Source organism: Pleurodeles waltl, chromosome 4_2 (genome assembly GCF_031143425.1).
Source record: "Pleurodeles waltl isolate 20211129_DDA chromosome 4_2, aPleWal1.hap1.20221129, whole genome shotgun sequence".
Taxonomy (NCBI): Eukaryota; Metazoa; Chordata; class Amphibia; order Caudata; family Salamandridae; genus Pleurodeles; species Pleurodeles waltl.
The window spans coordinates 40,052,890-40,065,064 of NC_090443.1; positions in this window are offsets into that span (position 1 = coordinate 40,052,890).

Genomic DNA, 12,175 nt, shown 5'->3' on the forward strand with positions numbered 1-12,175 from the left:
ATAACAATAGGCCCCAAACCTACCAAAATACAGCTCCAGGAGCTTTTGGCAGAGTTTGAAAAGGCCAATCCCTCTGAGGGTGGCAACTCAGAGGATGAAGATAGTGACTTGGAGGGAAATTCCCCCCCTCCAGTCCTACTTAGGGAGAGCAGGGCTACTCAAGCCCTGACTCCACAAATAATAGTCAGAGATGCTGGTTCCCTCACAGGAGGGACCAACAACTCTGAAATCACTAAGGATAACTCCAGTGAAGAGGACATCCAGTTAGCCAGGATGGCCAAAAGATTGGCTTTGGAAAGACAGATCCTAGCCATAGAGAGGGAAAGACAAGAGATGGGCCTAGGACCCATCAATGGTGGCAGCAACATAAATAGGGTCAGAGATTCTCCTGACATGTTGAAAATCCCTAAAGGGATTGTAACTAAATATGAAGATGGTGATGACATCACCAAATGGTTCACAGCTTTTGAGAGGGCTTGTGTAACCAGAAAAGTGAACAAGTCTCACTGGGGTGGTCTCCTTTGGGAAATGTTCACAGGAAAGTGTAGGGATAGACTCCTCACACTCTCTGGACAAGATGCAGAATCTTATGACCTCATGAAGGGTACCCTGATTGAGGGCTTTGGATTCTCCACTGAGGAGTATAGGATTAGATTCAGGGGGGCTCAAAAATCCTCGAGCCAGACCTGGGTTGACTTTGTAGACTACTCAGTGAAAACACTAGATGGTTGGATTCAAGGCAGTGGTGTAAGTAATTATGATGGGCTGTACAATTTATTTGTGAAAGAACACCTGTTAAGTAATTGTTTCAATGATAAACTGCATCAGCATCTGGTAGACCTAGGACCAATTTCTCCCCAAGAATTGGGAAAGAAGGCGGACCATTGGGTCAAGACTAGGGTGTCCAAAACTTCCACAGGGGGTGACCAAAAGAAAGGGGTCACAAAACCTCCCCAGGGGAAAGGTGGTGAGACAGCCAAAAATAAAAATAGTCAAGAGTCTTCTAAAGGCCCCCAAAATCCTGCACAGGAGGGTGGGCCCAGAGCCTCTTCACAAAACAATCCTGGGTACAAGGGTAAAAACTTTGATCCCAAAAAGGCCTGGTGTCGAAACTGTAGTCAGTCTGGACACCAAACCGGAGACAAGGCCTGTCCCAAGAAAAGTTCCACTCCAAACTCCAATCCAGGTAACACTGGAATGGCTAGTCTCCAAGTGGGATCAACAGTGTGCCCAGAGCAAATCAGGGTCCACACTGAAGCTACTCTAGTCTCTGAGGGTGGGGTGGATTTAGCCACACTAGCTGCCTGGCCTCCTAACATGCAAAAATACAGGCAGCAGCTCTTTATTAATGGGACAAGTGTAGAGGGCCTGAGGGATACAGGTGCCAGTGTCACCATGGTGACAGAGAAACTGGTTTCCCCTGGCCAATACCTGACTGGAAAAACTTATACAGTCACCAATGCTGACAATCAAACTAAAGCACATCCCATGGCAATGGTAACTTTAGAATGGGGAGGGGTCAATGGCCTGAAACAGGTGGTGGTCTCCTCAAACATCCCAGTAGACTGTCTGCTTGGAAATGACCTGGAGTCCTCAGCATGGGCTGAGGTAGAACTAAAAACCCATGCAGCCATGCTGGGTATCCCTGAACTGGTGTGTGTAAAAACAAGAGCACAATGCAAGGCACGGGGTGAAAAAGTAGAGCTGGAGTCTGGAAAAATGGCCCAGCCTACCAAGAGAAAAGGAAAGTCAGTTGGGAAACCAACTGCAACACAGTCAGAAAAAGAGAACCTCTCTTCTCAGGAAGAAGTTCTGCCCTCTGAGGGAACTGAGCCTTTGGAGCTTGAACCTTATCAGGTTGAGCTCTTAGGCCCAGGGGGACCCTCAAGGGAAGAGCTGTGTAAGGGACAAGAAACCTGTCCCTCTCTTGAAGGCCTTAGGCAGCAAGCTGCTGAAGAGTCCAAGGGCAAGAAAAATGGAACACATAGGGTCTATTGGGAAGATGGACTCCTGTACACTGAGGCCAGAGACCCCAAACCTGGTACCACTAGGAGAGTGGTAGTGCCTCAGTCGTTCAGAGAGTTTATTCTGACCTTAGCCCATGATATTCCCCTTGCTGGGCATTTGGGACAAACCAAGACGTGGGAGAGGTTAGTCAACCACTTCTACTGGCCCAATATGTCCCAGAAGGTTAAGGAGTTTTGCCTCTCCTGCCCCACCTGTCAATCCAGTGGTAAGACAGGTGGGCACCCAAAGGCCCCCCTCATTCCACTTCCAGTGGTGGGGGTCCCCTTTGAAAGAGTGGGTGTGGACATAGTTGGTCCACTGGAACCTCCCACAGCCTCAGGAAATATGTACATCCTAGTAGTAGTGGATCATGCTACTAGGTATCCTGAAGCTATTCCCCTTAGGTCGACTACTGCCCCTGCAGTAGCCAAGGCCCTCATTGGTATCTTTACCAGAGTGGGTTTCCCTAAGGAGGTGGTGTCTGACAGAGGTACCAACTTCATGTCAGCATACCTAAAACACATGTGGAATGAGTGTGGAGTGACTTACAAATTCACTACACCATACCATCCACAAACTAATGGCTTAGTTGAGAGATTCAACAAGACATTAAAAGGCATGATCATGGGGCTCCCAGAAAAACTCAAAAGGAGATGGGATGTCCTCTTGCCATGTCTGCTTTTTGCTTACAGAGAGGTGCCACAGAAGGGAGTAGGATTCTCACCCTTTGAACTTCTGTTTGGTCACCCTGTAAGGGGACCACTTGCTCTTGTTAAAGAAGGCTGGGAGAGACCTCTTCATGAGCCTAAACAAGACATAGTGGACTATGTACTTGGCCTTCGCTCTAGAATGGCAGAGTACATGGAAAAGGCAACCAAAAACCTTGAGGCCAGCCAACAGCTCCAGAAGTTTTGGTATGACCAAAAGGCTGCACTGGTTGAGTTCCAACCAGGGCAGAAAGTCTGGGTTCTGGAGCCTGTGGCTCCCAGGGCACTCCAGGACAAATGGAGTGGCCCTTACCCAGTGCTAGAAAGGAAGAGTCAGGTCACCTACCTGGTGGACCTGGGCACAAGCAGGAGCCCCAAGAGGGTGATCCATGTGAACCGCCTTAAGCTCTTCCATGACAGGGCTGATGTGAATCTGTTGATGGTAACAGATGAGGATCAGGAGGCAGAGAGTGAACCTCTCCCTGATCCTCTATCATCAGACCCAAAAGATGGCTCAGTAGATGGAGTGATCTACTCAGACACCCTCTCTGGCCAACAGCAAGCTGATTGTAGGAGAGTCCTACAACAGTTTCCTGAACTCTTCTCCTTAACCCCTGGTCAGACACACCTGTGTACCCATGATGTGGACACAGGAGACAGCATGCCTGTCAAGAACAAAATCTTTAGACAGTCTGACCATGTTAAGGAAAGCATCAAGGTGGAAGTCCACAAGATGCTGGAATTGGGAGTAATTGAGCGCTCTGACAGCCCCTGGGCTAGCCCAGTGGTCTTAGTCCCCAAACCTCACACCAAAGATGGAAAGAAAGAGATGAGGTTTTGTGTGGACTACAGAGGGCTCAATTCTGTCACCAAGACAGATGCTCATCCAATTCCTAGAGCTGATGAGCTCATAGATAAATTAGGTGCTGCCAAATTCTTGAGTACCTTTGACTTGACAGCAGGGTACTGGCAAATAAAAATGGCACCTGGAGCAAAAGAGAAAACAGCATTCTCAACACCTGATGGGCATTATCAGTTTACTGTTATGCCCTTTGGTTTAAAGAATGCCCCTGCCACCTTCCAAAGGTTGGTGAATCAAGTCCTTGCTGGCTTGGAGTCCTTTAGCACAGCTTATCTTGATGATATTGCTGTCTTTAGCTCCACCTGGCAGGATCACCTGGTCCACCTGAAGAAGGTTTTGAAGGCTCTGCAATCTGCAGGCCTCTCTATCAAGGCATCCAAATGCCAGATAGGGCAGGGAACTGTGGTTTACTTGGGCCACCTTGTAGGTGGAGGCCAAGTTCAGCCACTCCAACCCAAGATCCAGACTATTCTGGACTGGGTAGCTCCAAAAACCCAGACCCAAGTCAGGGCATTCCTTGGCTTGACTGGGTACTACAGGAGGTTTGTGAAGGGATATGGATCCATTGTGACAGCCCTCACTGAACTCACCTCCAAGAAAATGCCCAAGAAAGTGAACTGGACTGTGGAATGCCAACAGGCCTTTGACACCCTGAAACAAGCAATGTGCTCAGCACCAGTTCTAAAAGCTCCAGATTATTCTAAGCAGTTCATTGTGCAGACAGATGCCTCTGAACATGGGATAGGGGCAGTTTTGTCCCAAACAAATGATGATGGCCTTGACCAGCCTGTTGCTTTCATTAGCAGGAGGTTACTCCCCAGGGAGCAGCGTTGGAGTGCCATTGAGAGGGAGGCCTTTGCTGTGGTTTGGTCCCTGAAGAAGCTGAGACCATACCTCTTTGGGACTCACTTCCTAGTTCAAACTGACCACAGACCTCTCAAATGGCTGATGCAAATGAAAGGTGAAAATCCTAAACTGTTGAGGTGGTCCATCTCCCTACAGGGAATGGACTTTATAGTGGAACACAGACCTGGGACTGCCCATGCCAATGCAGATGGCCTTTCCAGGTTCTTCCACTTAGAAAATGAAGACTCTCTTGGGAAAGGTTAGTCTCATCCTCTTTCGTTTGGGGGGGGGTTGTGTAAGGAAATGCCTCCTTGGCATGGTTGCCCCCTGACTTTTTGCCTTTGCTGATGCTATGTTTACAATTGAAAGTGTGCTGAGGCCTGCTAACCAGGCCCCAGCACCAGTGTTCTTTCCCTAACCTGTACTTTTGTATCCACAATTGTCAGACCCTGGCATCCAGATAAGTCCCTTGTAACTGGTACTTCTAGTACCAAGGGCCCTGATGCCAAGGAAGGTCTCTAAGGGCTGCAGCATGTCTTATGCCACCCTGGAGACCTCTCACTCAGCACAGACACACTGCTTGCCAGCTTGTGTGTGCTAGTGAGGACAAAACGAGTAAGTCGACATGGCACTCCCCTCAGGGTGCCATGCCAGCCTCTCACTGCCTATGCAGTATAGGTAAGACACCCCTCTAGCAGGCCTTACAGCCCTAAGGCAGGGTGCACTATACCATAGGTGAGGGTACCAGTGCATGAGCATGGTACCCCTACAGTGTCTAAACAAAACCTTAGACATTGTAAGTGCAGGGTAGCCATAAGAGTATATGGTCTGGGAGTCTGTCAAACACGAACTCCACAGCACCATAATGGCTACACTGAAAACTGGGAAGTTTGGTATCAAACTTCTCAGCACAATGAATGCACACTGATGCCAGTGTACATTTTATTGCAAAATACACCCCAGAGGGCACCTTAGAGGTGCCCCCTGAAACTTAACCGACTGTCTGTGTAGGCTGACTAGTTCCAGCAGCCTGCCACACTAGAGACATGTTGCTGGCCCCATGGGGAGAGTGCCTTTGTCACTCTGAGGCCAGTAACAAAGCCTGCACTGGGTGGAGATGCTAACACCTCCCCCAGGCAGGAGCTGTGACACCTGGCGGTGAGCCTCAAAGGCTCACCCCTTTGTCACAGCCCAGCAGGGCACTCCAGCTTAGTGGAGTTGCCCGCCCCCTCCGGCCACGGCCCCCACTTTTGGCGGCAAGGCTGGAGGGAACAAAGAAAGCAACAAGGAGGAGTCACTGGCCAGTCAGGACAGCCCCTAAGGTGTCCTGAGCTGAGGTGACTCTAACTTTTAGAAATCCTCCATCTTGCAGATGGAGGATTCCCCCAATAGGGTTAGGATTGTGTCCCCCTCCCCTTGGGAGGAGGCACAAAGAGGGTGTACCCACCCTCAGGGCTAGTAGCCATTGGCTACTAACCCCCCAGACCTAAACACGCCCTTAAATTTAGTATTTAAGGGCTACCCTGAACCCTAGAAAATTAGATTCCTGCAACAACAAGAAGAAGGACTGCCCAGCTGAAAACCCCTGCAGAGGAAGACCAGAAGACAACAACTGCCTTGGCTCCAGAAACTCACCGGCCTGTCTCCTGCCTTCCAAAGAACTCTGCTCCAGCGACGCCTTCCAAAGGGACCAGCGACCTCTGAATCCTCTGAGGACTGCCCTGCTTCGACGACGACAAGAAACTCCCGAGGACAGCGAACCTGCTCCAAAAAGACTGCAACTTTGTTTCAAGAAGCAGCTTTAAAGAACCCTGCAACTCCCCGCAAGAAGCGTGAGACTTGCAACACTGCACCCGGCGACCCCGACTCGGCTGGTGGAGAACCAACACCTCAGGGAGGACCCCCGGACTACTCTCCGACTGTGAGTACCAAAACCTGTCCCCCCTGAGCCCCCACAGCGCCGCCTGCAGAGGGAATCCCGAGGCTTCCCCTGACCGCGACTCTCTGAAACCTAAGTCCCGACGCCTGGAAAAGACCCTGCACCCGCAGCCCCCAGGACCTGAAGGACCGGACTTTCACTGGAGAAGTGACCCCCAGGAGTCCCTCTCCCTTGCCCAAGTGGAGGTTTCCCCGAGGAAGCCCCCCCTTGCCTGCCTGCAGCGCTGAAGAGATCCGTTGATCTCTCATAGACTAACATTGCAAACCCGACGCTTGTTTCTACACTGCACCCGGCCGCCCCCCGCGCTGCTGAGGGTGAAATTTCTGTGTGGGCTTGTGTCCCCCCCGGTGCCCTACAAAACCCCCCTGGTCTGCCCTCCGAAGACGCGGGTACTTACCTGCAAGCAGACCGGAACCGGGGCACCCCCTTCTCTCCATTCTAGCCTATGCGTTTTGGGCACCACTTTGAACTCTGCACCTGACCGGCCCTGAGCTGCTGGTGTGGTAACTTTGGGGTTGCTCTGAACCCCCAACGGTGGGCTACCTTGGACCAAGAACTGAACCCTGTAAGTGTCTTACTTACCTGGTAAAACTAACAAAAACTTACCTCCCCCAGGAACTGTGAAAATTGCACTGTGTCCACTTTTGAAATAGCTATTTGTCAATAACTTGAAAAGTATACATGCAATTGAAATGATTCAAAGTTCCTAATGTACTTACCTGCAATACCTTTCAAACAAGATATTACATGTTAAATTTGAACCTGTGGTTCTTAAAATAAACTAAGAAAATATATTTTTCTATAACAAAACCTATTGGCTGGATTTGTCTCTGAGTGTGTGTACCTCATTTATTGTCTATGTGTATGTACAACAAATGCTTAACACTACTCCTTGGATAAGCCTACTGCTCGACCACACTACCACAAAATAGAGCATTAGTATTATCTATTTTTACCACTATTTTACCTCTAAGGGGAACCCTTGGACTCTGTGCATGCTATTCCTTACTTTGAAATAGCACATACAGAGCCAACTTCCTACAACCGCTGAACAGGGCAAAGAGCGCAAGGTCAAAGCACCGCTGAACAGGGCAAAGACCGCCATGGCAAAGCACCGCTAAACAGGGCAAAGACCGCCATGGCAAAGCACCGCTGAACAGGGCAAAGACCACCATGTCAAAGCACCGCTGAACAGGGCAAAGACCGCCATGTCAACGCACCGCTGAACAGGGCAAAGACCACCATGTCAAAGCACCGTTGAACAGGGCAAAGAACGCCATGTCAAAGCACCGCTGAACAGGGCAAAGACCTCCATGGCAAAGCACTGCTGAACTCTCCTGAACCTCCATGGCAAAGCACCGCTGAACTGTCCTGAACCGCCATGTCAAAGCACCGCTGAACAGGGCAAAGACTGCCATGTCAAAGCACCGCTGAACAGGGCAAAGACCGCCATGTCAAAGCACAGCTGAACAGGGCAAAGACCGTCATGTCAAAGCACCACTGAACAGGGCAAAGACCACCATGTCAAAGCACCGCTGAACTGTCCTGAACCTCCATGGCGAAGCACCGCTGAACTGTCCTGAACCGCCATGTCAAAGCACCGCTGAAGAGGGCAAAGACCGCCATGTCAAAGCACCGCTGAACAGGGCAAAGACCGCCATGTCAAAGCACCACTGAACAAGGCAAAGACCGCCATGTCAAAGCACCGCTGAACAGGGCAAAGACCGCCATGTCAAAGCACCGCTGAACAGGGCAAAGACCTCCATGGCAAAGCACCGCTGAACTGTTCTGAACCTCCATGGCAAAGCACCGCTGAACTGTTCTGAACCGCCATGTCAAAGCACCACTGAACAGGGAAAAGACCGCCATGTCAAAGCACCGCTGAACAGGGCAGAGACCGCCATGTCAAAGCACCGCTGAACAGGGCAAAGACCTCCATGGCAAAGCACCGCTGAACTGTCCTGAACCTCCATGGCAAAGCATGCAATACCTTTCAAACAAGATATTACATGTTAAATTTGAACCTGTGGTTCTTAAAATAAACTAAGAAAAGATATTTTTCTATAACAAAACCTATTGGCTGGATTTGTCTCTGAGTGTGTGTACCTCATTTATTGTCTATGTGTATGTACAACAAATGCTTAACACTACTCCTTGGATAAGCCTACTGCTCGACCACACTACCACAAAATAGAGCATTAGTATTATCTATTTTTACCACTATTTTACCTCTAAGGGGAACCCTTGGACTCTGTGCATGCTATTCCTTACTTTGAAATAGCACATACAGAGCCAACTTCCTACAACCGCTGAACAGGGCAAAGAGCGCAAGGTCAAAGCACCGCTGAACAGGGCAAAGACCGCCATGGCAAAGCACCGCTAAACAGGGCAAAGACCGCCATGGCAAAGCACCGCTGAACAGGGCAAAGACCACCATGTCAAAGCACCGCTGAACAGGGCAAAGACCGCCATGTCAACGCACCGCTGAACAGGGCAAAGACCGCCATGGCAAAGCACTGCTGAACAGGGCAAAGACCGCCATGGCAAAGCACCGCTGAACAGGGCAAAGACCGCCATGTCAAAGCACCGCTGAACAGGGCAAAGACCGCCATGTCAAAGCACCAATGAACAGGGCAAAGACCTCCATGGCAAAGCACTGCTGAACTGTCCTGAACCTCCATGGCAAAGCACCGCTGAACTGTCCTGAACCGCCATGTCGATGCACCGCTGAACAGGGCAAAGACCGCCATGTCAAAGCACCGCTGAACAGGGCAAAGACCGCCATGTCAAAGCACCGCTGAACTGTCCTGAACCGCCATGTCAAAGCACCGCTGAACAGGGCAAAGACCGCCATGTCAAAGCACTGCTGAACAGGGGAGAGACCGCCATGTCAAAGCACCGCTGAACAGGGCAAAGACCTCCATGGCAAAGCACTGCTGAACTGTCCTGAACCTCCATGGCAAAGTACCGCTGAACTGTCCTGAACCGCCATGTCAAAGCACCGCTGAACAGTGCAAAGACCGCCATGTCAAAGCACTGCTGAACAGGGCAAAGACCACCATGGCAAAGCACCGCTGAACAGGGCAAAGACCGCCATGGCAAAGCACCACTGAACAGGGCAAAGACCGCCATGTCAAAGCACCGCTGAACAGGGCAAAGACCGCCATGTCAAAGCACAGCTGAACAGGGCAAAGACCTCCATGGCAAAGCACCGCTGAACTGTCCTGAACCTCCATGGCAAAGCACCGCTGAACTGTCCTGAACCGCCATGTCAAAGCCCCGCTGAACAGAGCAAAGACCGCCATGTCAAAGCACCGCTGAACAGGGCAGAGACCGCCATGTCAAAGCACCGCTGAACAGGGAAAAGACCTCCATGGCAAAGCACCGCTGAACTGTCCTGAACCTTCATGGCAAAGCACCGCTGAATTGTCCTGAACCGCCATGTCAAAGCACCGCTGAACAGGGCAAAGACCGCCATGGCAAAGCACCGCTGAACAGGGCAAGGACCGCCATGTCAAAGCACCGCTGAACTGTCCTGAACCGCCATGTCAAAGCACCGCTGAACAGGGCATAGACCTCCATGGCAAAGTACCGCTGAACTGTCCTGAACCTCCATGGCAAAGCACCGCTGAACTGTCCTGAACCGCCACGTCAAAGCACCGCTAAACAGGGCAAAGACTGCCATGTCAAAGCACCGCTGAACAGGGCAAAAACCGCCATGGCAAAGCACCGCTGAACAGGGCACAGACCGCCATGTCAAAGCACTGCTGAACAGGGCAAAGATCGCCATGGCAAAGCACCACCGAACAGGGCAAAGACCTCCATGGCAAAGCACCGCTGAACTGTCCTGAACCTCCATGGCAAAGCACCGCTGAACTGTCCTGAACCGCCATGTCAAAGCACCGCTGAACAGGGCAAAGACCGCCATGTCAAAGCACCGCTGAACAGGGCAAAGACCGCCATGTCAAAGCACCGCTGAACAGGGCAAAGACCGCCATGTCAAAGCACCGCTGAACAGGGCAAAGATCGCCATGTCAAAGCACCGCTGAACAGGGCAAAGTCTGCCATGTCAAAGCACCGCTGAACAGGGCAGAGACCGCCATGTCAAAGCACCACTGAACAGGGCAAAGACCTCCATGGCAAAGCACCGCTGAACTGTCCTGAACCGCCATGTCAAAGCACCGCTGAACAGGGCAAAGACCGCCATGTCAAAGCACCACTGAACAGGGCAAAGACCGCCATGTCAAAGCACCGCTGAACAGGGCAAAGACCGCCATGTCAGAGCACCGCTGAACAGGGCAAAGACCTCCATGGCAAAGCACCGCTGAACTGTCCTGAACCTCCATGGCAAAGCACCGCTAAACTGTCCTGAACCGCCATGTCAAAGCATCACTGAACAGGGCAAAGACCGCCATGTCAAAGCACCGCTGAACAGGGCAGAGACCGCCATGTCAAAGCACCGCTGAACAGGGCAAAGACCTCCATGGCAAAGCACCGCTGAACTGTCCTGAACCTCCATGGCAAAGCACCGCTGAACTGTCCTGAACCGCCATGTCAAAGCACCGCTGAACAGGGCAAAGACCGCCATGGCAAAGCACCGCTGAACAGGGCAAAGACCGCCATGGCAAAGCACCGCTGAACAGGGCAAAGACCGCCATGTCAAAGCACCGCTGAACAGGGCAAAGACCGCCATGGCAAACCACCGCTGAACAGGGCAAAGACCACCATGGCAAAGCACCGCTGAACAGGGCAAAGACCGCCATGTCAAAGCACAGCTGAACAGGGCAAAGAACGCCATGTCAAAGCACCGCTGAACAGGGCAAAGACCTCCATGGCAAAGCACCGCTGAACTGTCCTGAACCTCCGTGGCAAAGCACCGCTGAACTGTCCTGAACCGCCATTTCAAAGCACCGCTGAAAAGGGCAAAGACCGCCATGTCAAAGCACCGCTGAACAGGGCAAAGACCCCATGTCAAAGCACCGCTGAACAGGGCAAAGACTGCCATGTCAAAGCACCGCTGAACAGGGCAAAGACCGCCATGTCAAAGCACCGCTGAACAGGGCAAAGACCGCCATGTCAAAGCACCACTGAACAGGGCAAAGACCTCCATGGCAAAGCACCGCTGAACTGTCCTGAACCTCCATGGCAAAGCACAGCTGAACTGTCCTGAACCGCCATGTCAAAGCACCGCTGAACAGGGCAAAGACCGCCATGTCAAAGCACCGCTGAACAGGGCAAAGACCGCCATGTCAAAGCACCGCTGAACAGGGCAAAGACCTCCATGGCAAAGCACCGCTGAACTGTCCTGAACCTCCATGGCAAAGCACCGCTGAACTGTCCTGCACCGCAATGTCAAAGCACTGCTGAACAGGGCAAAGATCGCAAGGTCAAAGCACCGCTGAACAGGGCAAAGACCGCCATGGCAAAGCACCGCTGAACAGGGCAAAGACCGCCATGGCAAAGCACCGCTGAACAGGGCAAAGACCGCCATGTCAAGGCACCGCTGAACAGGGCAAAGACCGCCATGTCAAAGCACCGCTGAACAGGGCAAAGACTGCCATGTCAAAGCACCAATGAACAGGGCAAAGACCTCCATGGCAAAGCACTGCTGAACTGTACTGAACCTCCATGGCAAAGCACCGCTGAAGTGTCCTGAACCGCCATGTTAAAGCACCGCTGAACAGGGCAAAGACCGCCATGTCAAAGCACCGCTGAACAGGGCAAAGACCGCCATGTCAAAGCACCACTGAACAGGGCAAAGACCGCCATGTCAAAGCACTGCTGAACAGGGCAAAGACCGCCATGTCAAAGCAC